At 42.1% G+C, this 26,534-nt stretch overlaps 1 long non-coding RNA gene across 1 annotated transcript in view; it reads left to right on the plus strand.

Annotated features, from left to right (window-relative positions):
• Positions 1–26,009, plus strand: part of LOC131402163 (uncharacterized) — a 121,815-nt gene extending 95,806 nt beyond the window's left edge. Inside the window, exon 3 of the long non-coding RNA XR_009218326.1 lies at positions 25,976–26,009. This is a non-coding gene — a long non-coding RNA (uncharacterized LOC131402163). The remainder of the gene's footprint in view (positions 1–25,975) is intronic.
• Positions 26,010–26,534: the final 525 nt, after the last annotated feature.

The raw sequence follows: 26,534 nt of genomic DNA on the forward strand, positions 1-26,534 counted from the left end.
AAATTGCATAATTTTAAAAGTTGATTTGAAGTATATGGATACTGAATAATGTTTGGAAAACTGATATCTTTGAAACACTGTTTTCAGTCACAACTATAGTATATCTCTCCATTTAATCAGAGATTTAAAAGCTTTGTATCTCTTTATAATCTTCTTCATATAACTAATGTGTAGTTCCAATTATTTTAACTACTTATCTTAAAGAATTCATTACTCTTATGAGTGGAATAATTATTTACATGTTCAAACTAATTCTTGCTCATATAACAGTATTTTTGATATTTCATATAGGAATCTAGCTTCCTTTCACATTACTCCGCTTATTTACCAGTTCTAAACTTTATAAGTTATGTCCCACTAAAATAATAGATTTTCTCTTCTTCTATAATATTATTTACCTGTTATTCTTTTGATTCTCATTTTTTTCATGACTGTGCTTTCCAGTGCCACACTGAATCACACTAGTGTTTGCCAGGAGCATTTTCTCTTCTTAAGTGTAGCGTAAACCTCAGATAATTTCCTTGTCAGGGCAGACCAGGCATCTAACAGAGAGAAAGTATAAATGTGAAGGGGAATCATTTCTAGCTGGAAATCAACAGACTTGCTTCTCTTGGCTGTTTGGAGCTGGAGATCTTATGACAATGTGGCCAGCTGAGAATCAGAGGATCTCTCTCTAGTCTCAGTAATTAGTCTTGGTCAAATCGTTCAACCTCTTTAGACCTCAATTTCTTCACCTGTAACATGAAGAGTAGGACGAGTCTTTTTGAGTTCTGAAATCCAGTGACAACAATATACCCTTTACCCACATGCTCTTGACAATGACCAGAGAGAGTTTTTAGTTTTCTTCCGCATCAACATTATTATCCATATCACCACTTAAAGACATATCAAATGTCTACTTTTGCATGACACTGATAAAACAGGTTCCATACCTAATCGCTGTTCATTGGGATAACAAATCTATAGTTAATTGTTTAGAGGTAAGTATAGAGATGGGCCCTGCTGGAACCAGCAATCAATGGGCCAAAAAAAGCTTGCTTTATTTTACAGTGAGGCTGTGGAAACATTCCCTAATACACCAGAATTCTTCTGTACGTAGAAAGTATGAACTAAATGGGAGCCTTGAATCCATGGTTACGAGCTAATAAGGATATGATTTTTAAAATTTTGTTAATGATGCCATTTGTCTGCTATGGGCTGTTCTCTGGTGAGTAAAGAGCAGATGTATTCAAGGCCACTTTCATTCCTTTAATAAATATTTACTCAGCGCCTACCACTTGCTGCAAGATAGCAGTGATCTACCCTAAGAACATTTACATTCTAGTAGGTTGACACAGACCATAAATAAAAAGAGAATCTTGAGGTGATCAATAAAGTTACATATACGTCAAACTTTTTTCATTCTGGACTATTTTTCACCCTTTCCCTTCTTTGACTGTTTCCCAGAACTCTAAGCATGGACTTGAAAACCCAGAAAGCATTGGTCCCAAGTTTCTTCTCACAACACCCCTGTTTCAAAGACGTAGTGTTTATCATCTGAGTGTATGTCTCTTTAAGACTAAGTTCCTATGAATCAGCATTATTTCATCACTTTCTTGAGATGACAGATGATATTATGAAGGGAAAACAAAATATCATATTGAGTTTATACTCCAAATGACGTGTCCACTCTAATTGTTTTATATAATGTGGTGTGATTTGGGGCAAGTCTGTAACTCCTTCAGAGACAGTGGTAATAATACCCTGAAAAGCATTCTATAGACATTAAATGAAACAAATTATGAGAAACTGCTTTGTAAATTGCAAAGCAATCTATTTAAGCTTATTTTTTCTACCAATATTTTCATTTATCCAATCCTTTTTGACTCTACACAACCTGCCTAGACTTTTATCATTTATTCAACAATAATAATAGTTCAAAATAGTTGACTATTAGAAATTTCATATGGTTCAACTTAATTAATAGGGCATCACAATATTTAATTTGGTTATAATTACAGTTAAATTTTTCATGTTGCCTTACCACGTGCCAGGAACATTCTAGGCATCTGACATGTATTCACTCATTTAATCCTCACATCAAAGCTATGGCGACAATACTATTAACCTATATTGTATGGTTGAGGAATATTAGAGGTTATATAATTGTCCAAGGTCACACAGCTGGAACCCAGGCAGTCCACCTCCAAACTCTCATTTAGAGATCCACTAGAGTTCATGACGCCTACATCGTAAAAGGTTCACCCTGGTATCTCTTTGGCCAATAGACCAGAGGGAACTAAGCAAGAAAGCACATGGCCACTGAAATGATCCAGGCAAGAAATTCTGAATACAGGATTTCCTTCCTTTTTAAAGCTGAATAATATTCCATTGTATAGATGCCCCAGATTTTCTTCATCCTTCACCCACGGATTCACAATTAGGTAGTTTCCATCTCTTGGCTATTGTGAATAATATTGCAGTGCATTTTGTCAAACGATTTCCTGGCACTTAGGGAGTTTGAAAAAATTCTTCTTATACACATTAGTTACTGTAATGAACTACCTTTCTAAATGTCTAAAGTTTAAATATTTGTCATTCTACAGAAATATCTTGCCTAATCATGATTTGTGTTGTTATCAGTTCATGAATGATCTAAGATTTTTGGACAAAAATTTGTTATAATAGCTTTTTTTTCATGTATTCAGGAACCTGGCATAATATGGGTATTCCCTGATTCTTGATTTTTAGTAGAGTTTTCTAGTAAGCCTTTAGGATAGGAAGTGTCTTCCTAGATGTGAGACAGAGAGCATAAAAATAATAAAAATGATAGTTATATTTAATAATATCAAAAGGATATAAAACTGTCGCTTTGTTAAATTGTTTGTACACACCCTTTGCTTATTTGTAAGAATGGCACATATCATTTTATTAATGAAAAGAAAATTCAATAAACAATTTTAACATAAAACAAGATCTATTGAGAACTTATATGAAAATTTTAGCAATGTGCTGTCACCAATTTCCTCATCTGCAAAATGGAGATAGATAATACCATCTTCCTTATGGGTTGCTGTGAAAATACTCAAGAGTAATGTACGTAATATTCTTATCACCATGTTGGTGGGAAAGTGATGCCCCATTCATTTTTCCGCCTGTATGATGACAGCTTTTTTTACGCTTGAAGTCTGTAGTTTTCAAAATATGTTCTACTGTTGTAAAGTGAATCCTTTTTACAAACTCTTTGTAGAGTTAGATGATCCCTTTGGAATACAAATTCAGGGTCCTGTGTGTGTGTGTCTATACGCACATCTCTCAAATAATACTTCAAGCCTTATAATGAAAAGCTACCTTCCCCACTCTTGACTCTGGTTCCAAAAACAACTTCTTTAATTTTCTGTTTGAAAATCTATATTTCTAAATTAGCTACTCATACAGCATTTTCATTTTTCAGCTTTTGACTATTTATACTTTCTTTCTTCTCTGAAACAATCAGCATGAAGAGTTCTTACATATGTTAAAAACATAATTCCCCTTGCCCAATATAACTATTTAATGAATTAGGATAAATCAAAATTCAATGTCTACTGTTTTATAAGTGTTTACCATTTTATAGCATATGAATCTTATCCAGAGATGTGCTACGTCAGATGTTTTGAATACATTTTCTTTCTCACTTTTTCCTTTGACCTTTTAAATGGGAAAATTCTCTTGTTTCTTTGTTGTTTTCCTCTGGATTCATCACTGGTTCATCTCCTTCCACCGGAAATTTAAATCTCTTTCCAGCAACTTCTGATGCATGAGACAATTCATGGGCTTCAGGTTTTGCTTGGGGACATCCCTCTTGTTCTTCAACATATACACAGGCCCACATATACACAGTATGTCTGTAAAGATAGAGGAGAAAAGGATGTTTATCTCTGTGCAAAAGGACTGGGAGACTGTGGTAGAGTGGGACTATTTTACTGACTTTGCACCACTCTTTGAAGTTTTCCTATACGTGTATCTACGACGTAGTGGCCTCCATCCCCCCAGATTTTTAAAATTAAAATAGCGTTATATCCTGATCTACTGGCTTGGGACAGGAAATTGTAGAGAAATGTGAATATATGATCCAATTTTTAAACGAAGTTAAGAAAAGCAAACCCGCACAAAAAATTGATAATTTTAAATATGGGCACATCATTCTATGAGTCTGTGTAAAGGTGGAGAAGGGAATGAAGAAAAGCTGTTCAACATCCACCTACCTGTACAGTCTAGGGTTCCAGGGAAAGCCGCACCTCCAGCCCTGCCCCTGGAGCTCATTTCCTCTCCCTGTGAAGTTGGCCTGACTTATTCCAGCCCCACCCATGCCTCTTCCCGCCCCTGGAACTGGTCTCCGCCCACAACGTTGGGCCTGGCTCCGCCCACATCCTGGTCTCCGCCCACACCCTTGTCCCCACCCACAGCCCCGTCACTAGAGCTGGTTTCCACCCACAGCCCCGCCCCTAGACCTGGCCCCTGTCCCTGGTGCTGATCCAGCCCACGACCCGGCCTTTAACTCACTCTAGAAACTAGACATCTCCCCCGAGGCTGGGGTGCGTGGCCCCGCCCCGCCCCACACACCGCCTCAACCCGGAGTCCACAAACGTCTCTCCTCCCCGAACTTCCGTCCTCCCCGAATGCTCCCCTGAGACCAGAAGCGGAAGCGTGGGCGGCGCAGTGGATCGAGCGGGGGGCTTCGCGGTATGTTCCGTCTTCTAGGCATAGATCAGATTCTCTTGGACGTTCGGTCTCAGGGGCGGGGGGCGCAGTGAGCGGTGGGCGGTCCTGGCTCAGGTAGGGGTCCAGGGAGGGGCCCGGGCTTCAGGAAGCCCCGTCAGAGACCAGCGTCCCTCCGTCCCCCCGCAGCCCCGTTTCCCCCGGGCCGTTCTCTCAGGGCCCCCGAGGCTGCTGTTCCTCCATGCTCCGGGCGCCGCCTTCCCCTCCTCAGAGTCCCCGTCACCATCCTCCGTGTGATTGTGTCCCCAGGGGGCTTATCCACGTCTGCAGGCAGTGTTTGGGTTGTTACAAATGGGGGCGCTCCTGGCTTCTAGAGGAGGAGGCAGGAATGCTGCTCAGCATCCTCCAGGGCCCAGGACAGCCCGACAGAGATTTATCCGGCCCCAAATGTCTGTGGTGACAAGGTTGAAAGACCTGCTCCAGGGCCTGTAAATCTCCTGAGCCCTGAATGAAGTGTGAAAATTGTTGACAAGTCAGCGAGTCACTAACAGGGTCCCTAAATCACAAGCTTGTTTAAAGGGTCCAGAGTCACCAAAAAGTCTCTGTCCAGCCAAGTGAGTTGAGCAACTCAAGTGCACACAGCACGAAGCTGCTTTCTCCCATCTTGGGGAGCAGGTGGCTGGATAGGAATTGGGAAAATCCAGTCACAGCCTACAGTTACAGTTAAATCAGTAAATACAAAAAAAGAAGAGTGAATGGTGTGGCCTTTCCATCCAACACCCTATAAAAGGCCTCAAAAGTTTGTTTGCCCTTTTTTTCCCCCCTCAGACACGAAAAGCATCCGTGGAGCTCAAGTTTGAGGTGAAATCAGTCTCAGGGTCCACCTGTCTTCGCTGATCCATGGATTTCTGTGTGACCAGGTGAGTACCCTGTGGACCAGGTACCAAGAGGTTCCAGCAGCCTCCGCTGTGCAGAAGACCTGTCACTGGAGTTTCCTGGGCTCGGCTTGTCACCACATGGAGTCACTGAGAGTGAGGGTATCTTGAGAAAAATTATTGATGTTTGATGGATTATATTCAAGGGAAAGATGGTAAACTGTGTGGTTCTGTGTGGTAAATATTTCAGTAAATATGGTTATATGCAAATAGGAACATATGAAACAAACTTAAATAACTGCAAATGTGTATTATAGTAGAAAATATAGATTTACTTGCATTGCATAATACTCAAAAGTCAGGATTAATATATATTATAAATACAGAAATGTTTTGCATGTGTATGTAGTATTAGAAGACATTCCATTAAATATTACCAGGGATACTCAGCAACATTCCTTAGAACCATTCATTTTGACTTCTAAAGTCCTGTAAATGCTACACAAAAATTTGAAGTAGAGGAGCATTCAGGGAAAAAGATGATTGGAACTTCTTTGTATTTATAACAAATTTAAAAGTGAATTTGCCAGTAGCCAGATTTATTTTGACCATTTTTTTCTTTATGACATTTCAAATCATTTAGAGGAATAGTAAGCAACACTGTAGATTGAAGGGAAGGGCACTAGTCTCCAAAAAGACTGTCCTCACTACCTTGCCTTCTAAACGGAAATTAACTTTGTTTCTTGAAACTTTTCTAAAATAACGATCTGGTGATTCACGTTGCAGAGAATCTTGTTAAGTAATTTTGTATTTAGACGTTGGCTTCTACTAATTCTGTGTGTGTGTGCCTTTTTCATTCTAACTTTCTTGTGACATTCTTGAGGGGAATGTGTGCTTGTCATGCAATAGATAGTCTCTGAGTGTATAATTTATGGTGCCCAACCATCCTCATTTATTCAGGAAAGAGGGGTTTTCCAGGACACTGGACGTTTAGTGTTCAAACCAGGGCAGTCCTAGACAAACCGGGATGGTTCCTCATCTCATGAGCCAGGCCCTGGGCCACATGCATGGGGACCTGCAGAACCAGAGAGAACTTGTCCCACCTCCATGGAATTTATATTGTATTTGGGAATTTGGATTTTAGACAGTTAATGATGAGAGTGATGTGGGAGTTTGCCACAAGGGGATTCAACCTGAGGGGCCAGGGAAGTCCTCTTGAGAAGGACTGATATTTAGCTAGAGTTGGAACTGGATTTAGCTAGTTGGAGGGTTAGACTGGATGAGGGTGTGTGAGTGTGTTCAAGAGAGCGTTTCAAGCAGAGGGACCCGCATGAGGACACCTCGAAGCAGAGAGCCTGGTGTGTCCATGAACTGAGAAGAGGGATGGCTGAGACGAGTCAACACAGGGGGAGGGGTGTGAGCCACACCGGTGAGGGGGAAACAGGCTGGACCAGATCAGGGGTGACTTGGGACTCTGTTCTAAGACCAGTGGGAACACTCTGGAGAGATGCGAGTAGAAGGATGATGTAATTAACGTTTGGTCTAAACACCGGGGTTAAAATGGACTTCATGGTTAAGAATGAAGACTTAAGAGGCATGATGGGAGGTGCTGGGAATAAGATTAGGAATAAGATGATTCTTCCCTACGCCTGTCTGAGGGCTGTGGAGTAGGAAATAAGTAGAAAGAAAAGACCTTAGAGTGTAGTACCGAGTGAACGTATCGGTACATTCTTGCCTGCATGTGTCAGATGACACAGGGCACTGACTGTGCTCCTTGTTGCTCTCCGTGCAGACCTGCAGGTGTCCCCTAGCCCAGGTCTGTGTATTCACCCCTCTTTGCCAGTCACATGCCCCCCTCCACATCCTAAAGGAGGTCAGGCCTTACTTGTGAGGGGGTTGTCTCACAGGGGAGACACCTAGGAGAGCCCCTGCAGGCATCAGAGCAGCCCCTTCAGTATCTCCCTCAGCCTCCTCCCTTCCCCTCTCTCGCCTTCCACACCCAGAAGGACCCCTGCTCAGTATTCCACATCCCCATGAGCTTACTCCCCCAGACTTGAGAAGGGTGGGGCGGCCACTGCGGTGGACATCATCTGCTCCTTCCACTCTGACACGCGCAGGTCCGGGGCTGGACAGAGAGTGACTCTACTGGGAGTTGAGCCATGAGACACAGGGCTTCTCCCACCTGGGTTCCTTCACGCTGGACGGGGACAGCCTCTACGTCAGTGGTGAGGGGCTGTGCTACAGCCATGCTGTCTCTCCCAGTCGGAGTTCGGTGTTGCCTCCTTTGCTCTGCAGTGAGCTGTGATCCATCTCTCTATCTTCCCAGTCTGGGTTCAGTCATGTCATCACTGTGTGATCACTGGGTCCAGCCACCTTCCATCTCATTGCCTCCCCCCTGAACACCCCTCCCCTCTTCCCCTCTGCTTTCCCCTCTGCTTTTCACACAAAGGTCCCTACATCCTCCCTCTCCTTAATCCTTTATGATCACCCCAACTCTTGCTCAGCTCCTCTCGCCTTCTCGCCACAGGTTACACCTATGGAGCCGTGGCCCCGACTACAACCTGTGAGTATTTCTGGCCCTTATCTCCTGGGTCCCGTCCGCATTTGGGGTTGAGGAGCACATGTTCTCCTACACCTTCTGTCAGTGGTGAGGGAAGGACCTGGAAGGGCCCTAATTCATCCCTTCTCTCCCTCCTGGGTTCTGGTGGAGAGTCCCAGCCCAGGGTGAGAAAGCCTTAGACAGAGACATGTTCTCCACCACATTCTGACCCCATGTGATTTTCACTTTAATTCTGCTAAAGCGCCACCCTTGGTCCTCCTTTTCCACGTATCCCATCCATCTGTCCAGTTTTCTGCCCATCCATCTGTCTCTCCTCTGTGTTCAGTCTCTTTTGTTCACCTATCTCTATCTCTTGGGCTCCTCTCAACCACAGGCTTGCTCATCCCTCTACTCACACGGTCACCCATCCCGTCACTCTCATTTATGCTTCATCTGTGAATGGTGGTCCTGGGACAGCCACTGCTGGAGCCCGTGCGAACCTGGGGGCTCCTCCCACTCTATCCCTCCCTGAAGAGAGCCCTCGCCACAGCTGCCAAGCCAGCCACCACGTCCCTGCATACTTGATCATCACCTGTGCTACCAGAAGCCACCACAGGTATCGGGGGCCCCTTTTCCTTCCCAAGAGAAGTTCTCCAGCCCCACTCCGCCACCAGCCAGTTGTGATCCAGGAGCTGGGAAGCCAGGGTGTGAAATTCTGGTTTTAGGGCAATCATTCTGATCACAAAGATTATACCAACGATTCAGTCTAAGGCCAGCCCTCAGAGAGCCCCTCGTGTTTTGAAATTAACACACCATTATAATACAATGTGGGATGTTTCGAGGAGAGGCACCTGGCATAATTTGGAGGGGAATAGCTTGCTAGAGTAAGTTTCACCAGAATAGAGTCTTTAAGAATGTGTAGGAGGGACCCTGGTAAATAGAGGATGAAGGGTTTTCCTGGCAGAGTGGATTCCATGAGCAAAGGCTCCATACAGAAACAACATGCCATAAGGGAGAATTGAAATGAATTTGCCTTGCGTGAAGCATGAAGTTTAACCCGCAGTAGATGGATAAAATGATACTGAAAGTTCAGCAGGAGCCAGATTGAGTAGAGCCTTCAGTCCCAGGTCAAGAAGGTTGAACTAAACACTGAAAGCCATAGGGAGCCAGGGGTGGTACTAGAGCAGTGGTGGCCTTAGTGAGGTATTCATTTCAGAAAGTTCTTCTAGTGGTCCATGTAGAACATCCTTTAGATAGAGCATCCAGTGAGCCTGCTGGGGTGTTGGTCCGGCTGAAGGAAGTTAAGACCTGAGCTGTGACAGGGATGGAGTGTATGTGAGGACCAGTGTGCAACTGGAATTGTTGTTACTGGGAGGAAGGAGGAGCTGAGCAGATATGCTGGTTCTGAATTGGGTGACCACATTAGTGGATGGTGGTGTCAGTGGGACAGAAGACGACAGATTATAATGAGTGCAGGACTCTGGTCTGGTCTCAGGCCAGCTCTCAGTGATGGCCATCGCTCTCCATCTCATCTTGCAGCTTTGGGGCACAACCTGAAGACTCTCAGAGTCAACGTCACCATCTCCACCCTCCGGTATTCAACAGACAGGAGCAACAGCTCAGCCACGTTCAACTCCACTGAGAGTGTCCTGCAGAGCCTGGTGAGGCCCTGGTCCCAGCAGCTCCTGGTGGGTTAAATCCCACCCAGCCCTTCCCCCAACCCCTGTCCCTCCTGCTCATCCTCCTCCTCCTTCCTCCCCAGCTGGATCCTTGTTCAGAAGAGCAGACTGGGCCCACTCTACTCGAGTTGCAGACTGGTCTCCCTCAGGTGCGACCCTCCCCTGAGCATTTGCCCCTTATGACCACTTTTGTGACCACCCCTCCTTGTCTCCCCACTATCCTCCCATTTCCTCCTTCCAGTTCTGGCCCACACCCCCAGAGGTTTCAGGACCTCTCTCTAGAGTCCCCACATCCCTCTCTCCCCAGGCCTGAGAAGGATGGGGCAGCCACCAGTGTGACGCCGTCTGCACCCACCACCCTAATACCGTGGGCCACCATGCCTCTGTGCTGGAAGCGGAGAGTCTCCACCTGTCTGCTCTTCCTCTCGGTGTCTCCAGGCTCTGCAGCCCAGAGTTTATCCATCCACAGAGAGCACCAGCTACATTTCCGCATCATCGTCGGGAACCTCAGCAACCTGGAGCCCACATCCTCAGAGTACACCGCACTGCCGAGAGACACCCAGGAACATGTGGAGTCTCACCTCTCCCGTATCTCTTTGTCCTGAAGGCCGCGTCATTCCTCTGCCTGACTTACATCTGTTACACGATTGTTACAACCCTTCACTTTCCCTGTGTGTCTGGGTTCTCTTAGTGTCCAGAGGTGATGTCCTAGCTGCCTTGTCCATTTCTCACATGGTTAAACTGAAGCTCATAAAGGGGAGTATTGTGCCTAGGGTCACACAGTGAGTTAGGGGCAGAGCCAGGATTTGAAGTCAGGTCTCCCTTGCCCCAAGGTCTGTGAGCTACAAGTAGGGGGACCTGCACCCCTCCCCCCATGCCCACTGGGTGCTGTGTGTCCTACCCTCCTGGAGTTTATCTTGTAGCAGGGAATAATAGGAATAGAGAATTGAAACTTATCAATTATTTGATGTGAACAAACTCATACTTGCAGGCGGAAATCAGAGAAGACTTCCTGCAGGAAATTTCATTGTAGATTAATCCTAGAAAATGAATATTAAGCAAATAGATAAAGGAGAAGGGGATGATGTGTTTCTAGGCACGGAAGAACACTTTTGAGTTGGATTTTACAAATTTAGAGAGATCCCGTAGGCTTGCCAACTGTGATGACCCATTCTGCCCCCAGCTGTCATAAGAAAGTCCAGCCCAAATTCAGTCCTCTGTGCCCAGAGGTATGAATTTGGTTTAATTTATTACACTTTTGTTCTGTGATAATGGTCTTGGATTTTGTAGCAAAGTGTGTTCACTTTTTAGAGATGGAAACTAAAATGATGTGAAACATGATGATGTCTACTTGACTTTAATATTTCATTGAAAACGTGGGATGAATCAAGGGTGGCAAGTGTTAATAATTTATACATTGATGCAATATTGTTTTAATTAGTTGGAATATACATTGTTAAATCTAGATGATGGATGTTTATGAGACTGTTCCCTTTATTTTTCTCTGTCTAAAAAGTTTTATTAAAAAGAGTGAAACACACTCACATGCATTCTCCATTTCAATCACTTCCAGAATATTCTCCCAACAGAGATGATGCCTTGACTGAGAAGCCAGGTAAACCTGCAGGAAGCCTCAGCCCATGCTAAGGGGAGTGTATCTTGATGCTGTGCCTCATCGAAGAGAACCATGTGCACAGGGTCTTGGATGATGAGGAAAGTTGGCCAACCCTTGTCAAGGAGGGTTGAGGCACAGTGGGGTCACCAGGAGCCCTGGGGCGATGACAGGACGTGACTCATCCCACCACATGTCTCCCCAGACCTCCCCTTCTGGGCTTTCATCCTCATCTGCTTGACGGAACTCCTGGTTCTCATCACAAACCTGATCTGCTGTGTCCTGGTAAACCATGATGTGTTGCTTGTCTTCTTACTATCGGGTTGTAAGAGCTCTTTATATATTATAAATACATGTCCTTTTCTAGGGATATGTTTTGCAGATGTTTTCTCCCAATCTGTGCGTGGTTTGCCTTCTCCTTCACCACATGAGTCATTGGGGAAATGTAAGTGACAGTCATCATGAGATTCCACCACACTTGAGAATGGCTAAAATTGACAAGACTGACTATAACAAGTGTTGTTGAAGATGTCAAGTCACTGAAACTCTCATCGAGTGCTGGTGAAAAATAGCTTGGATCCGTCTTTAAAAATTACATACGTCTACCCAGCCATTCCTCTCCTAGGAATCCATCCAAGGGAAATAAACACATATGTCTATACACAGACTTGTACACACATGTTGATAACAACCTATTTATAGTAGATAAAAATGGAAAACAACCCAAATGTCCATCTACTGGTGAACGGATACACAAAGTGTGGTTTATCCTCAAAGTGAGATACTATTCAACCATAAAGAGGAATGAATTATTTTTTTTTTTTTAATTATTCTATTGAAATTATAAAGGGTTTTAACATTGTGTAATTTCTGGTGTTCATTATTATTTTAGAATTTCTGTATAGACTGCATCGTGCTTACCAGCAGTAGTCTAACTTTTATCTATCACCTTTAACTCTTTCACTCAACACCCAGCCCCCTTCCCCTCTGGTAACCACTAATCTGTTCTCTTTATCCCTGTGTATGTTTATCTTCTACGTATGAGTGAAATAATGCTATTTGTCTTTGTCTGGCTTATTTCGTTTATCATCATACCCTCAAGGTCCATCCAGGTTGTTGCAAACAGGACGATCTTCTCTTTTTTTCTGGCTGAGTAGTATTCCATTGTATATAATACATACTACATTTTCTTTATCTGTTCGTCTGTAGCCAGACACTTGGATTGCTTAGATGTCTTGGCTATTGTGAATAATGCCGCAGTGAACACAGGGGTGCATAAATTTCTTTGAATTGTTGATTTCAATTTCTTTGGATAAATACCCAGTAGTGGGATAGCTGGAAGGTATGGTATTTCTATTTTTAATTTTTTGAGAAATCTCCATACTGTTTTCCCTGGTTGTTGCACCAGTTTGCATTCCCACCAGCAGTGTGTGAGGGTGCGCTTTTCTCCTTATCCTCTCCAACATTTGTTCTTTTTTGTCTTGGGATTTATAGCCATTCTGACAGGTGTAAGGTGATCTCTCATTGTAGTTTTGATTTGAATATCTCTAATAATTAGTGATGATATACATCTTTTCATCTGTCTGTTGGCCTTCTGTATATCTTCTTTGGAAAAATGTCTGTTCATATCCTCTGCCCATTTTTAGATTGGATTATCTGTTTTTTTGTTGTTGGGTTGTATGAGTTGTTTATATTTTTTGAATATTAACCCCTTTTCAGATATATGATTTGCAAATATTTTCTCCCAGTTAGTGGGCTGTCTTTTCGTTTTGTTTTTTTTTGTGAGGAAGATCAGCCCTGAGCTAACATCTGTGCTAATCCTCCTCTTTTTTTCTGAGGAAGACCGGCTCTGAGCTAACATCAATTGCCAATCCTCCTCTTTTTTTTTTCCCTCCAAAGTTCCAGTTGATAGTTGTATGTCATAGTTACACATCCTTCTACTTGCTGTATGTGGGATGCAGACACAGCATGGCCGAACAAGCGGTGTGTCTGTGCACATCTGGGATCCGAACCTGGGCAGACAGTACCGGTTCACGTGCACTTAACCACTAAGCCACGGGGCCGGCACTGGCTTTTTGTTTTGTTCATCGTTTCCTTTGCCTTGCAGAAGCCTTTTAGTCTCATGTAGTCCCATTTGTATATTTTTTCTTTTCTTTCCCTTGCCTGAGTAGACATGGTATTGTAAAAGATGCTACTAAGACTGATGTCAAAAACTGTACTGTGTATATTTTCTTCTAGGAGTTTTATGGTTTCAAGTGTTAGAGTCAAGTCTTTTATCCATTTCAAGTTAATTTTTGTGTACGGTGGAAGATAATGATCTACTTTCACTCTTTTGCATGTGGCTGTCCAGTTTTCCCAACAGCATTTATTGAAGAGACATTCCTTTCTTTATTGTATGATCTTGGCTACTTTGTGAGAGATTAACTCTCCACAAAAGTGTGGTTTTCTTTCTGGGCTTTCAGTTCTGTTTCATTGATCTATGAGTCTGCTTTTGTGCCAAAACCATGCCATTTTGATTACTATAGCTATGTAATATATTTTCAAGTTAGGATTGTGATGCCTTCTGCTTTGTTCTTTCTTCTCAGGATTGCTTTGTCTGTTCAAGGTCTTTTGTTATTCCATATGCATTTTAGGATTCTGTGTTCTATTTCTATGAAGAATGTCATTGGGATTCTGATTGGGATTGCATTGAATCTGTAGATTACTTTAGGTAATATGGACATGTTAACTGTGTTTATTCTTCCAATCCATGTGCATGGAATATCTTCCCATTACTTCAGGTCATCACTGATTTCTTTCAATCATGTCTTATAGTTTTCATTGTATAGGTCTTTAACCTCTTCGGTTAAATTTATCCCTAGACACTTTTTTCTTTTTGTTGCAATTGTAAATGGGATCGTATTCTTGAGTTCTCTTTCTGTTAGTTCATTATTAGAGTATAGAAATGCAACTGATTTTTGTAAGTTGATTTTGTACACTGCAACTTTGCTGTAGTTGTTGATTATTTCTAATAGTTTTCTGATGGATTGTTTAGGGTTTTCTATATTTACAATCATGTCATCTGCAAACAGCAAGAGTTTCATTTCATCCTTTCCAATTTGGATTTCTTTTATTTATTTTTCCAGCCTAATTGCTCCGTCCAAAACCTCCAGTACTATGTTGAATGCGAGTGGCGAGAGTGGGCACCTTTGTCTTCTTCCTGTTCTCAGAGGAATGGCTTTAAGTTTTTCACCATTAAGTATGATGTTGGCTGTGGGTTTGTGATATATGGCCTTTATTCTGTTGAGGTACGTTCCTTCTATACCCATTTTGTTGAGAGTTTTTATCATAAATGGATGTTGGATCTTGTCAAATCCTTTCTTTACATCTGTGGATAGGATCATATGATTTTTATTCCTCATTTTGTTAATGTGGTGTATCACATTGATTGATTTGCAGATGTTGAACCATCCCTGTATCCCTGGTATAAATTCCACTTGATCATGGTATATGATCCTTTTAATATATTGCTGTGTTCGATTTGTTGATATTTAGCTGAGGATTTTTGCATCTGTGTTCATCAGCGATATTGGCCTGTAATATTCCTTCTTTGTGCTATCCTTGCCTGCTTTTGCTCTCATGGTGATGTTGGCCTCATAGAATGAATTAGGAAGTGTTCCATCTTCTTCAACTGTTTGGAATAGTTTGAGAAGCATAGGTATTAAATCTTGTTTGAATATTTGGTAGAATTCTCCAGAGAAGACATCTGGTCCTGGACTTTTGTTATTTGGGAGGTTTTTGATGACCATTTCATTCTCTTTACTTGTGATTGGTCTGTTCATTTTCTCTATTTCTTCTTGATTCGGTTTTGGGAGGTTGTGTGAATCTAAGAATTTATCTATTTCTTTTAGGTTATCCACTTTGGTGGTATGTAAGTTGTTCAGTGTATTCTCTTATTGTCCTTTGGATTTCTGTGGTATCTGTTGTAATTTCTCCTCTTTCATTTCTAATTTTATGTCTTTGAGCCTTCTCTCTTTTTTTCTTAGTGAGTCTGGTTAAGGGTCTGTCAATGTTGTTTCAGTCTTCTCAAAGAACCAGCTCTTTGTTTCATTGATCCTTTCTACTGTTGTACTAGTCTCTATTTCATTTATTTCTGCTCTAATTTTTATTATATCCCTCATTCTGCTGACTTTGGGCTTCATTTATTCTTCATTTTCTGGTTCTATTAGGTGTAGTTTAAGGTTGCTTATTTGGTATTTTTCTTGTTTGTTGACCTGTGCTTGTATTGCTATGAATTTCCTTTTTAGAACTGCTTTTGCTGCATCCCGTAAGAGTTGTTTTGTTGTCTTTTCATTTTTCTTTGTCTTCAGGTATTTTTTGTTTTCTCCTTTGATTTGTTCATTGATCCAATGGTTCTTCAGTCGTGTGTTCTTTAGTCTCCAGATATTTGTGACTTCCCTATCTTTTTTCTTGTAGTTGATTTCATGTGTCATAACATCGTGGTCAGAAAAGAAGCTTGTTATGATTTCAATCTTAAATTTATTCAGGCTTGCCTTGTTTCACAACATATGGTCTATCTTTGAGAAGGTCCCATGTGCACTTAAGAAGAATGTGTATTCTGCTGCTTTGGGAGGGTATGCTCTATGTATATCGATTAAGTTCATCTGATCATATGTTTCATTTAATTCCACTATTGACTTTTTGCCTTTCTCTGCATGATCTATCCATGGATATAAGTGGGGAGTTCAGGTACCCTGCTATTATTGTGTTGCTGTTAATTTCTCCCTGTGGGTCTATTAATAGTTGCTTTATATTCTTTTGTGCTGCTGTGTTAGGTGCATACATCTTTATAAGTTTTATGTCCTCTTGCTGGAAAGTCCCCTTTATCATTATATACCGACCCTCTTTGTCTCTAATAGTCTTTTTTATCTTGAAGTCTGCTTTGTCTGATATTAGTATGGCTACACATACTTTCTTTTATGTGCCATTTGCTTGGAGTGTTGTCTCCCATCCCTTCATTCTGAGCCTGTTTGTTTTTAGAGCTGAGATGTGTTTCCTGGAGGCAGCATATTGTTGGGTCTTGTTTTCTAATCCACCCCACCACTCTGTGTCTGTTGATTGGAGAATTCAATCGATTTACATTTAGAGTGATTATTGATACATGAGGGCTTAATCCCACCTAATCTATATTTCCATTGTTTCTCTTCCTTTGTGATTCTGACTACCATTTCACTTTGGGGGTTTTCTGTGGAGGTTTTCTCTTTTTTTATGATCTATGGCTGTGTTCTGACTTTTTCTTTGCTGGTTACTGTGAGGTTTGTATGAAGATCTCATAGATGAGATAATCCATCTTCTGATAGGCTCTTATCTCCATTGGTCTAAGCAGGTTCCATTCCTTTCCTCTTCTCCTTCTGAGTTATTGTTGTCACAATTTATTCATTTTTGTGTTGTGTGTTTGTGACTAAGTTGAAGTGTTTATAGTTATTTTTAATGCTTTCCTTCCCTTCTGCTTTTAAGTTATAATTAATTATTTGCTACCCTGTTGTGAAACAAAGCTGTAGCTTTCTGATTTTGTCTGTCTATTTATCTTTTTGCTCAAAGCTTTGTATACATTTGCCATCTGTTTATTTCTAGTATGAGGACGTTCTTGATCATTGCTTGTATGGGAGATCTAGTGGTGTTGAACTCCCTCAGACTTTGTTTATCTGGGAAAACTTCTATTTCTTCATTGTATCATAAGGATCATTTCACTGGATAGCGTATTCTTGGCTGATACAGTATTTGTAATATATCATTCCATTCTTTCCTTGCCTGTAAAGTTTCTGCCAAGAAATATGCTGAAAGCCTGATAGGGGTTCCTTTGTAGGTTATTTTCTTCTGTCTTGCTTCCCTTAATATTTTTTCTTTGTCATTGGCTTTTACCAATTTTACTATTATATGCCTGGGAGAAGCTCTTTTAGCATTGATGTTATTAGGCATTCTGTTGGCTTCATGTTCTTGTAAGTCCGGTTCTTCCCAGGTTTTGGAAGTTCTCAGCTATTATTTCTTTGAACAAGCTCTCTGCTCTTTTCTCTCTCTTTTCTCCCTCTGGAATACGTATAATTCTTATGTTGCTTTTATAATTGAGTCATATATTTCTACAAGAATTCCTACCTTTTTAAAAAATTAGAGTTCTCTCTCCTGGTCCACTGTAAGTATTTCTATTTTTCGATCCTCTAAATCACTAATTCTTGCATCCATTATATCAGCTCTATTTTTTAAGGATTCTAGATTATTTTTTATCTTTTTAATTATGTTATTCATATCCAGAATTTCTGCTTGTTTTTTTAAATAGTTTCAGTCTCTTTGATGAAGTGTTCCTTTTCCTCATTAATTTTACTCTTGAATTCATCGAACTGTTTGAACACTCTTGTAATTTGGTGAGTTTCTTTATGAAAGTTATTTTGAATTCTGTCATTTATATTGTAAATTTCTGTGACTACAAGTTTCGTTTCTGGAGATTTGTCATTTCCTTCTGCTCTGAATTGTTACTGTAGTTTCTTATGCTGTTTGATGAACTAAACTTTTGCCTGTGTACTTGTGGTAGTATCAAGACGCAGATTCCACCTGCTACCGCTGTGGGGAAAACATGAGCTGTGTTTCTGATCCCACCCCATATGCTGGAAGTTGCGTGGGTAGAGTGGGTGTTCCACTCGCTGGGAAAGCATTCCCACTGGGATCAGAGCTGCCGCCACATGGAGGCACGTACACAGTTGTGAGACCTCAGAACTGCTATGGGTATTTGTGCCACCTGTGAAAGCAGATATGTGCTCATATATCTGCTGCTGCTTTTTCTTATGCTCATGCCAGTCTCTGTGTTTGGTGGGTGGGGCTTCTTCATGGGTTCTGAGCATTGGCCAATCATTGGAACTACAGTGACATGGTGCGCTTTCCAACCATCCAGGAAAGCATTCATTTGCAGGTCCAGGGCTGCCGCCAACCCCTCCCAGATTTGCACCAAGGCGCATTCCTACTTTTGGGGATGCAGTATTACTATTGGCTCTCACACCAACATGGGAAGTGCTCTGGCGTGTGCACAGTGCTGCCAGGGAAGGGTTGGGATAGGAATGAATTCATAGTACATGCAATGACAAGCATAAATCTCAGAATAATTATGCTGAGTGAAAGAAGCCAGTAAAAAATGAGTACATAGTATATGATCCCATTTATAAACATTTTTGTCAAATACAGGAAAATCTATAGGGACATATACCAGATCACTCGTTGCCTGGGAATGAGAATGTGTTTGCAAATGGCAGGGAAGGAGGAATTAAAATGAGCATGAGGAAATTTGGGGAAGATAGCGTTCATTTTCTTTATTTGTGGTGATGGTTCAATAAGTTATAATCAAAATGTATCAAATTTTTCACTTTAAATATATGCAGTTTTCTGTATGTCGTGACTACCTCAATTAAGCTAGAACATGTAGGGGAAAGAGAGAGAGAGAGAGCCGAACGAGGGAAAAGGGAAGGAAAAGAAGGACTGAGGGTGAAAATTAAGTGGACAAAAGGAAGAGGGAAACACATGAGGCATTGGTTCTCTGTGGCTTTGGCATCTCCTTCCCCTGGAGTCTCCCATACTGGGCAGCTGAGTGGACCATTCTGATGTGCTCTCCTCACCTCACAAGTCACTGTCTGCTGACGGAAGAAGGAGAGCAACTATGAGGTCCAGTGACGACGACTGGGCTATTACGTGTCTCATGGTGACCTACGGAAGCTGTGATGACTAGATCTGACTAGATCTGAGGTCCCTTTTGCCCAGCAGGGGTCCAGAGGAGCTTGACTGGAACAGAACGAAACCACACTGGATGGATGCATGTTCTGAGCCTTTCTAGAATTGGCCCCTGACTGGCTCACAGGGGACTAAGCTGAAAGGTTTCACCTTCCTTAAGTCCTGAAAGTGATTGCAACTTCTGTCCTGTGGTGTCACACCAGTTCATCCCTCAGGGACACCAGAATTGGTGAAAGCAGCACAGACGTTGCCATCATGTAAAATCTAATCCCCACTTCAGTGAAAGTCTTCCCTTCTTAGGAAACTTTGGAACATCCCTTCCCTTCACTCTGTGCAGCCATCACACCCCTCTCGATTCCTCCCCCTCTGAAGGCCTGGCAGTATCAGGTTCCCCTTTTCTGCTTCATTCTCTGAAGCTCAGATTCACCAGGACTTCCAGATCAATCTCCCTTGATCGCTCCTCTCCCCACTCATGGGTCCTCCGTAACGGGAAACAGGCCAAGACGGGAGGAGTGGGTGAGACATGATTCTGCAGTACCCTTGGACCTTGGGAGCTGAAATGACTAGGTGTCTGGGAAGCCTGAATCCCAGAGAAACACCAAGGCTCTGGGAAGAGAGTGTCTACTCTGGATGTAAAAGTGAATAATACTCGGTGGGAGAAATCTGAGGTAAAAGAAAGAGTATTTTTTCATCTTTCTCTGTACAGAGTCCAACTAGCCTCACAGCAGAGGCTCCCCAACAAGCAGCCCAGAGCATCCCAGGCATGAAGCAGGCTGCACTCTTCTGCAGTGGGTCTGTTGGAACAGATTACATTATCTGTACACACTGTGCAGACGACCACAGCTGAAGATACCCAAGGGCTGAGAATTAAAGTCACAGTCATGGCACTCTCTCAGACTTTTTGTGTATGAGCTTCACATTCTCAATCTGAAGCAGTGATTCTCCGAGAATGTACACTATGAAGATTCTAATGATTAATAATATTAATATATCATTATTATACATTGCATACATTATACATTATATAGTGTACATTATAATTATAAATTAATATATAATCATTATTCTACATTAATATATTATTATATATTAATTATTATAATATCATTATAATGATTGATAATAGTTATCATTATTGAATAATTTCTTCTAAGCAACATGACTGGAAAGCTCTGCATGTATTATCTCAGTTATAGTCGCAATTTTAGGGATTTATTCCCATTTTAACCTAAAGATGTGGAGGCTCAGAAATATTAAATAACTTGACAAAGAAGGAAAAAAATTACTAGAAAGCTAAATTAAACACCTATTCAAACTTTGTGTCAAAAAAAGAAAGACTTATCTGACCTACAAACAGACTACAAGTTGACCTCCCACAGGCCCGCAGTGAAAGAAGCTGTAAAGAATGTACATCAGGAAGAACAAATGTGAACCCAGGAAAACATAACAGGAGTCATGAGGAAAGGAAAAAACGTCTGTCTAATTTAGTATTAGTTTTAAAACAAGACATGAAAAACACATTTGAACCAAAATTCCAGATGATTACCACATGGAAGAATACAGGAGAGAAGATTTAGCTAAAAAATAACTCATTTTTTAGGGAAGATATAAATACTAAGATACTCTATTATTGTTTAACACATTGCTCTCAGAAACTGATAAATCTGTGGGACAAAAGTAGGTAATGATAAAGAGGATTTGAAGAGTGCAACATACTCGATCAGGAAAATAGACAAATCCCAACACACTGGCTTATTGAGAGACTTGTGATGCTGAAAACAGTCGTTCTCCTGACAAGAGGATACCACAATGGCATATCAATTTTCATGAATAAATTTCCAACACATATGAATCTAAAAAAAGGGACAATCCAGTATTTCATTATATGCAACTGTTATTCAACATGCAACAACTACCAGAAAAATAGAGACCCAGAAGTAGGTGTCTTTTTTGAGAAGACAGATATAACAGCTCTTTCGTGAAATATTATGTTGGAATCTATTGGAATATTACACAAAGAGGACAATCCATTTTGACTAGGTATGTTTTCTCTGTGACTGTGAGGGCAAAACTCTAAAGAATCCCCTGACTGTGATAACTCTTCGTCTTAAAATACAAATAGATAACGCTCAGTAGGTAAAATGAGAGAACAAAATGAGAAGGAAAGATCTCCTTTCTCTCCTCACCTGAAACCCAATCTCCCACCTCAGAAGGATCACTGTCTGTATCTTCTCTGTCATGCAAAGTTGTCAAAGAAAAGGAAATTATTGGTATATATTAAAGTTTCAAGAGCTCAAAGAAAGTAATCATCAGGACCCCTGCAGAGGCATTAATGTAGTGTGAGCCCCATGTCATCTGCGCCGTCGTCTGTTTTCTTCATCGTGTTTGTCGGGATGTCGTCCTTGGCCCCTCACTCTCCCTGCCTCGCTAGCGAGTGTGTCTGCATCAGTGCTACCGCCAGTCTGTCTCTTGCCGTCTGCACTTTCCCTTCATGTTTCCTGATATCTTCCTCAGTCACCAGAAGACGTTTGCAAAGGAGCTGTGGGATGTACAGACCAGCTCCTGGCATCATCTCTGCCGAATCTGAAGACCAGGCAGGGGTGGGCATGGGACTGGAGTTCAGACCACCTGCGAGCTCACCTGGCAGGGATACACCTGTGAAACTAGGTGCAAGATTCAGCAGGGCTTTGGCAAGTTCCAAAGCACTTAACAGTTCTCCTGCACTCTGCAGGCTTGGAGACCTTGCAGTCTCTTCTGCCAGCAGAGTTGTTGGGGCTGCTCCAAGGTTTCCTCCCTTTGCTGGCATCTGACCTCATTGCCAGGATAGGATGTGATTCTAGTAACTGTCCTCTTGAATATGTAACTGGACATCCTCAAAGGGATGGATATGCTCAAACCAGGCTTTGGTTTAGATTGATTTCCACAATCATTTCACTTCCTCTGTGATGATTTGACCATCATACTTCTTTTCCTCTTACCCTATAAATTGGGAATGTGGATCAGAGTGATAAATGAAGCCTGACTTCCCAGGACAATTATGTCAGATGCCTTGTACTTCTACCCTCCCTCTGTCCCTGTGGGGGTTAATCTGACCTTTGTCCTGGGACATCATCAAAGAGATTTGGGTCAAGAAAGGAAACTACGAGGTCAAAACTCAGGACTACAGCAGGTCATTTCTTCTCCCCCATGTTGTTAGACATTTATGTGTATGACTTCATTCTCTTTTTGTCCTTGTCTCTCTCAACAACAAATTCCTTGGTGCTCCCTGTCAGGACACACAGTCCCCAGTCTTTTTCTAAATCCCAAATCATACCATTCTTCTATACTATATGACTATTCATTTGATTAACCCATTGACCAGTTGGTGTTCATAGCTCCCTTAGAGCTTAAATCAGTAGTGAAATTATCATCCACCCCACTCCTAGTGACTCCTATTTGACAATTGTGAACATTAAATCTCAATGCAGAGAATGTATGTCTGAAAAAACTCGACTTACAAATGGAGATTGTACTGTAAGTGGGAAGTACACACTGGATTTATGAAACACAGAAACAAAATGTAAACTCTCTCATTATTAAGTTTTGTATAGACTGCACCCACATTGATAATATCTTGGCTATAGTGGGTTAAAATATACTATTAAAGTTAGTGTCTCCTGTTTGTTTTCATTTTTTAAAATCTGGCTACTAAAATATATTTAAATTCGATAATATAGAGTGCTTAATGTTACTATTGGACAGTGCTGGTGAAGCCATCAGTGAAAAGCAAGTCCAGAGAAAGTGATTAGGGATATTTTTTCCCTAGAAAAGGAGTCTACAGTGGCCCACACTGCCAGATGCAGCAAAAAGTCTCATACACCCCCACACACACACGTGCACACACACACACTGACAGAATGAAACAAACCTCTTCCTAGATTCCCACCACTTCTCACACGGTATGAGGTTGCACTCTTACTTAATCCTAAGTGGACTAATGTCAAGAAAGAAGGCAGAAGTGTAGGTAAATTACCAGTTAGGAAGATCTAAAACCAGAGACTAAAGCTCAAGATATGTGGTGAATTTCCTGTCCTGCCTTCTGTTATTAATTCAATATGTTAGGGAGAGTTTTCCAAGGAGGCTTGTTTTAAAACTCACTTTTTCTTTACTATGTAAAAATAGACAGGCTATATAAAGAATAATTACTCTAGCCAATCAATGAAAAGGAGATGATAGAACACGAATACCCTTATTATAAGTCACTACTGGATTAGAGAGTCAGGGAACAGCTGACATTGGGTTAATTTGGCCTTAATTAGGCTGATTCTGATTTCATGATCATCACATTTATTGTATTATGCTAGAACTTATGAAACTTCCCAGCCCCCCTACTATTTAACCACCAAGGCCCACCAACCAGACCAGTCCTTGCTGACAAATCCCCTGCCTCCAACCCTTCTGACAACACCTGGAGGATTTTCCCCAAATCCCACACTGTCCCTGCACGCTTTTACCTGCCCCAGGGCCAGGGAATCATTTTCTCCAAGGCTCAGGCTCTGTGTGTGCCCAGCTCTGTGGCTGGCACTTCTCCCTCTAGTGAAGACAAAGATCACAGCGCAGACCCTGTGAGCTTCAGCATTTGGAAAAAGACTGGGGTTTGCTGACAGAAAAGAACCTTTAGTGGACACGGTTACCAGGGTCCAAGAAGCCCCAGTGATTCCTCCAGGGAACATGATGCAGGACAGAGCAGGAATGTCTGTGTGTGGTTCGGCTTGGGTATGCATGTAGGGTGATATAAGTGACATTGGTAATGATTTTGCCAATGTTGTTCACTCATTTATTCATCGTATGTCATGGAGTGCTTTCTACATACGTCCAGGCAACAGTCTCACCCTCTGGGGCTCACAGGCAGTGTCAGAAGAATTTCTAAATTATATTTCTAATATATAGGTACACCACTGGTAATACACTAGGTGTTCCAAGCATTTTTCAAATATTAACTCCTTTAATACTCTCCATAAACCTACAAAGTAGGTATGCTGATCATTATTGCCAACTGTCAGATGAAGAAACTGAGGCACCAATCAGGTAAATAACTCAGTAAATACAAATATCTAATAAGGGATTGAGCTGCAATTTGGACATGAGGAGTTAGCTCCATAACCTGTGTTCTTAACCATGACATTTACTCTCTAAAGACTTCACATCATGAAAAAATTTGATCAGTTATCCATTTTCTTGTTGCATTGAGTAGCCACACTATTCTATCTGTCTGAAAAATAGAGTACATGCGTAGAAACTACTGCACATACACGCTTAAATTACATCTACCTGTGTCTCCAGTCCCTGAAAATTAATACAGAGAACATTTCAGAATGTTTCTTGCCCAGGTTGGGAGGACTCTGAGGAAATCTCAGTGTTGCTATAAGAAGCTGAGGACAGGCTGGGAGTGGATCTCAGGGGAAAGGTGTCCTCAGGAGTCACCACTGAATGACAACATTGATGGGTGGGTCTCAGCAGTGACTGAATTCAGGATCTGGTGGTGTTTTAACCTGGTGCTTATCTTCTGGCTGTGGGTTTATGGTGATGCAGCACAGGGAGTGGGGATGGTTCACTGTGTTCTTGGGGAAAACAGACCCATGAAAGAGAGGGAATGACGGTTTCCTTAAACAATGGACTCGTGGTGGGAAAAATTTGGCCTGGAAGAGACAGTCGTGTCCTTGGTATAACCAGAACGAGTCGCCTCTGCTTCAGCCAAAGCAGACAGCCCTTCCTCATGCACTCATTTTATCTCAATGGGAGGAAGGAGGAGGAAATCATATAATGCTCTTCTGGATGTGAGATCTGTGATGGTAGAGACTGTGCTAGGAGGTTCTGAAAGGCTGCCCTGAGGCATTTCAGACCTTTGCTGTGACCAGAATGACAAGTGTAAGCACCCCTGCCTATGTCTGGGAAGAGTTAGTGTGTCAAGGAGAAGGCTCCCTGGTGCAGAGACTCACAGGAAAAAGCGAGTTTGACCAGAGAAGGTCAGAAATGTGGCCTGTGTGACTGGAGCGAGCCTCAGAAGAGAGAGGAGTGGAGAGAGGAGGATGATCAGGCTGGATCCTGGGACATGGTAGACTGTTACTTTCTATTCCTCTGTGACAACTTTACTCCAAAACCTGCCACCTATAAAGTACAAATATTTAACATCTCACAATTTCTTTTAGCCAAGCATCAGACATGGCTTAGCTGGGTGCCTCTGCCTCAAAGTCTCTGTGAAGAAGGGGCTGTGGTCTCAACAGGGTTCCAATGGGGGAGGATTCCCACCCAAGATCACTCACATGGGTTTTGTCAGGATCCATTTGGACTGAGAGTCTGAACTCCTGTCTGTCTGTTGGCTGGACACTCCCTCAGTTCTCTCCCATGGAGCCTCTACATAGTGCAACTGAAAACATCAGCACTTGCTCTTGCAGTTCTGGTAATTTGATAGAGAGCAAGAGCGAGAGTGAGAGCAAGAGCGAGAGTAAGAGCAAGTGAGAGAGAGAGAGAGAGAGATGGAAACAGTAGGAGGGAGGTAAGAATTGAACATAAGTAAACCAGTAATTGGGAAGTGACAGACGTTTTGTAATTAAAACTTGGAAATGATATCCCGTAACCTTGGCTGTGTTCTGTTGTTCAGAAGCCAGATACTGACCACTTAGTGGTGACATAAGTATGTGTACTCAAGGAGGCAGGGAGCAATGGGACCATTGTGGAGGATCCCACCACATAGGCCAACATGAGGCTCTTGGGACTCATTCTGAGAAAAACACGGGATCGTGGAAGGCTTAATGCCAGTGGATCACAATGTCTGAATTTCCTCTAATTTCAACCCCTTCAGGATGCAGACCTGAAAATGAGGCTCAGAGCAGCAGTCACTTACCAAAGTTCACAAATCTGGGACCTAGAGAAGTTCTGACTGGTATTCTATGTGATGTCCTACTCTTTGTACTTCCTCCATCTCTAAGTGTGTTCATTAGACACATGTGACACCAGCTCACAGGCGTTGTATGTATTATTACATATACACCTGAAGAGGTCTCTAGGGAGCTGCTTTTAGCCCAACCCTCATTGTGCAGCTTGGGAGACTGGGGAGATCTTGAGAGGCACAACAGCTTTCCCAGGACACAGAACTGGTAGGAAAAAAGAGGTCTGACCTCAGCTGTGTCTCCTCAATGCTGGAGCCTGGATCCACTCCCAAGGATCTGTGGGGAGGGTGGTGATGGGTATGTGTCTACAGTGATAGAGATGACACGGGCAAGGAGGGAGAGCAGCCAACAGCCTAGTGGGGGGGGTTGGGTGGCTCTCATTGAAGGAAAGGGCTAAGTAATAGAAGCTTGAAGAAGTGACCTCACTTTCTTGGTGACAGCCCCCAACAGAACTTAGAACTCTGGTTACCA

Source organism: Diceros bicornis (assembly GCF_020826845.1).
Source record: "Diceros bicornis minor isolate mBicDic1 chromosome 30 unlocalized genomic scaffold, mDicBic1.mat.cur SUPER_30_unloc_4, whole genome shotgun sequence".
NCBI classification, from domain to species: Eukaryota; Metazoa; Chordata; class Mammalia; order Perissodactyla; family Rhinocerotidae; genus Diceros; species Diceros bicornis.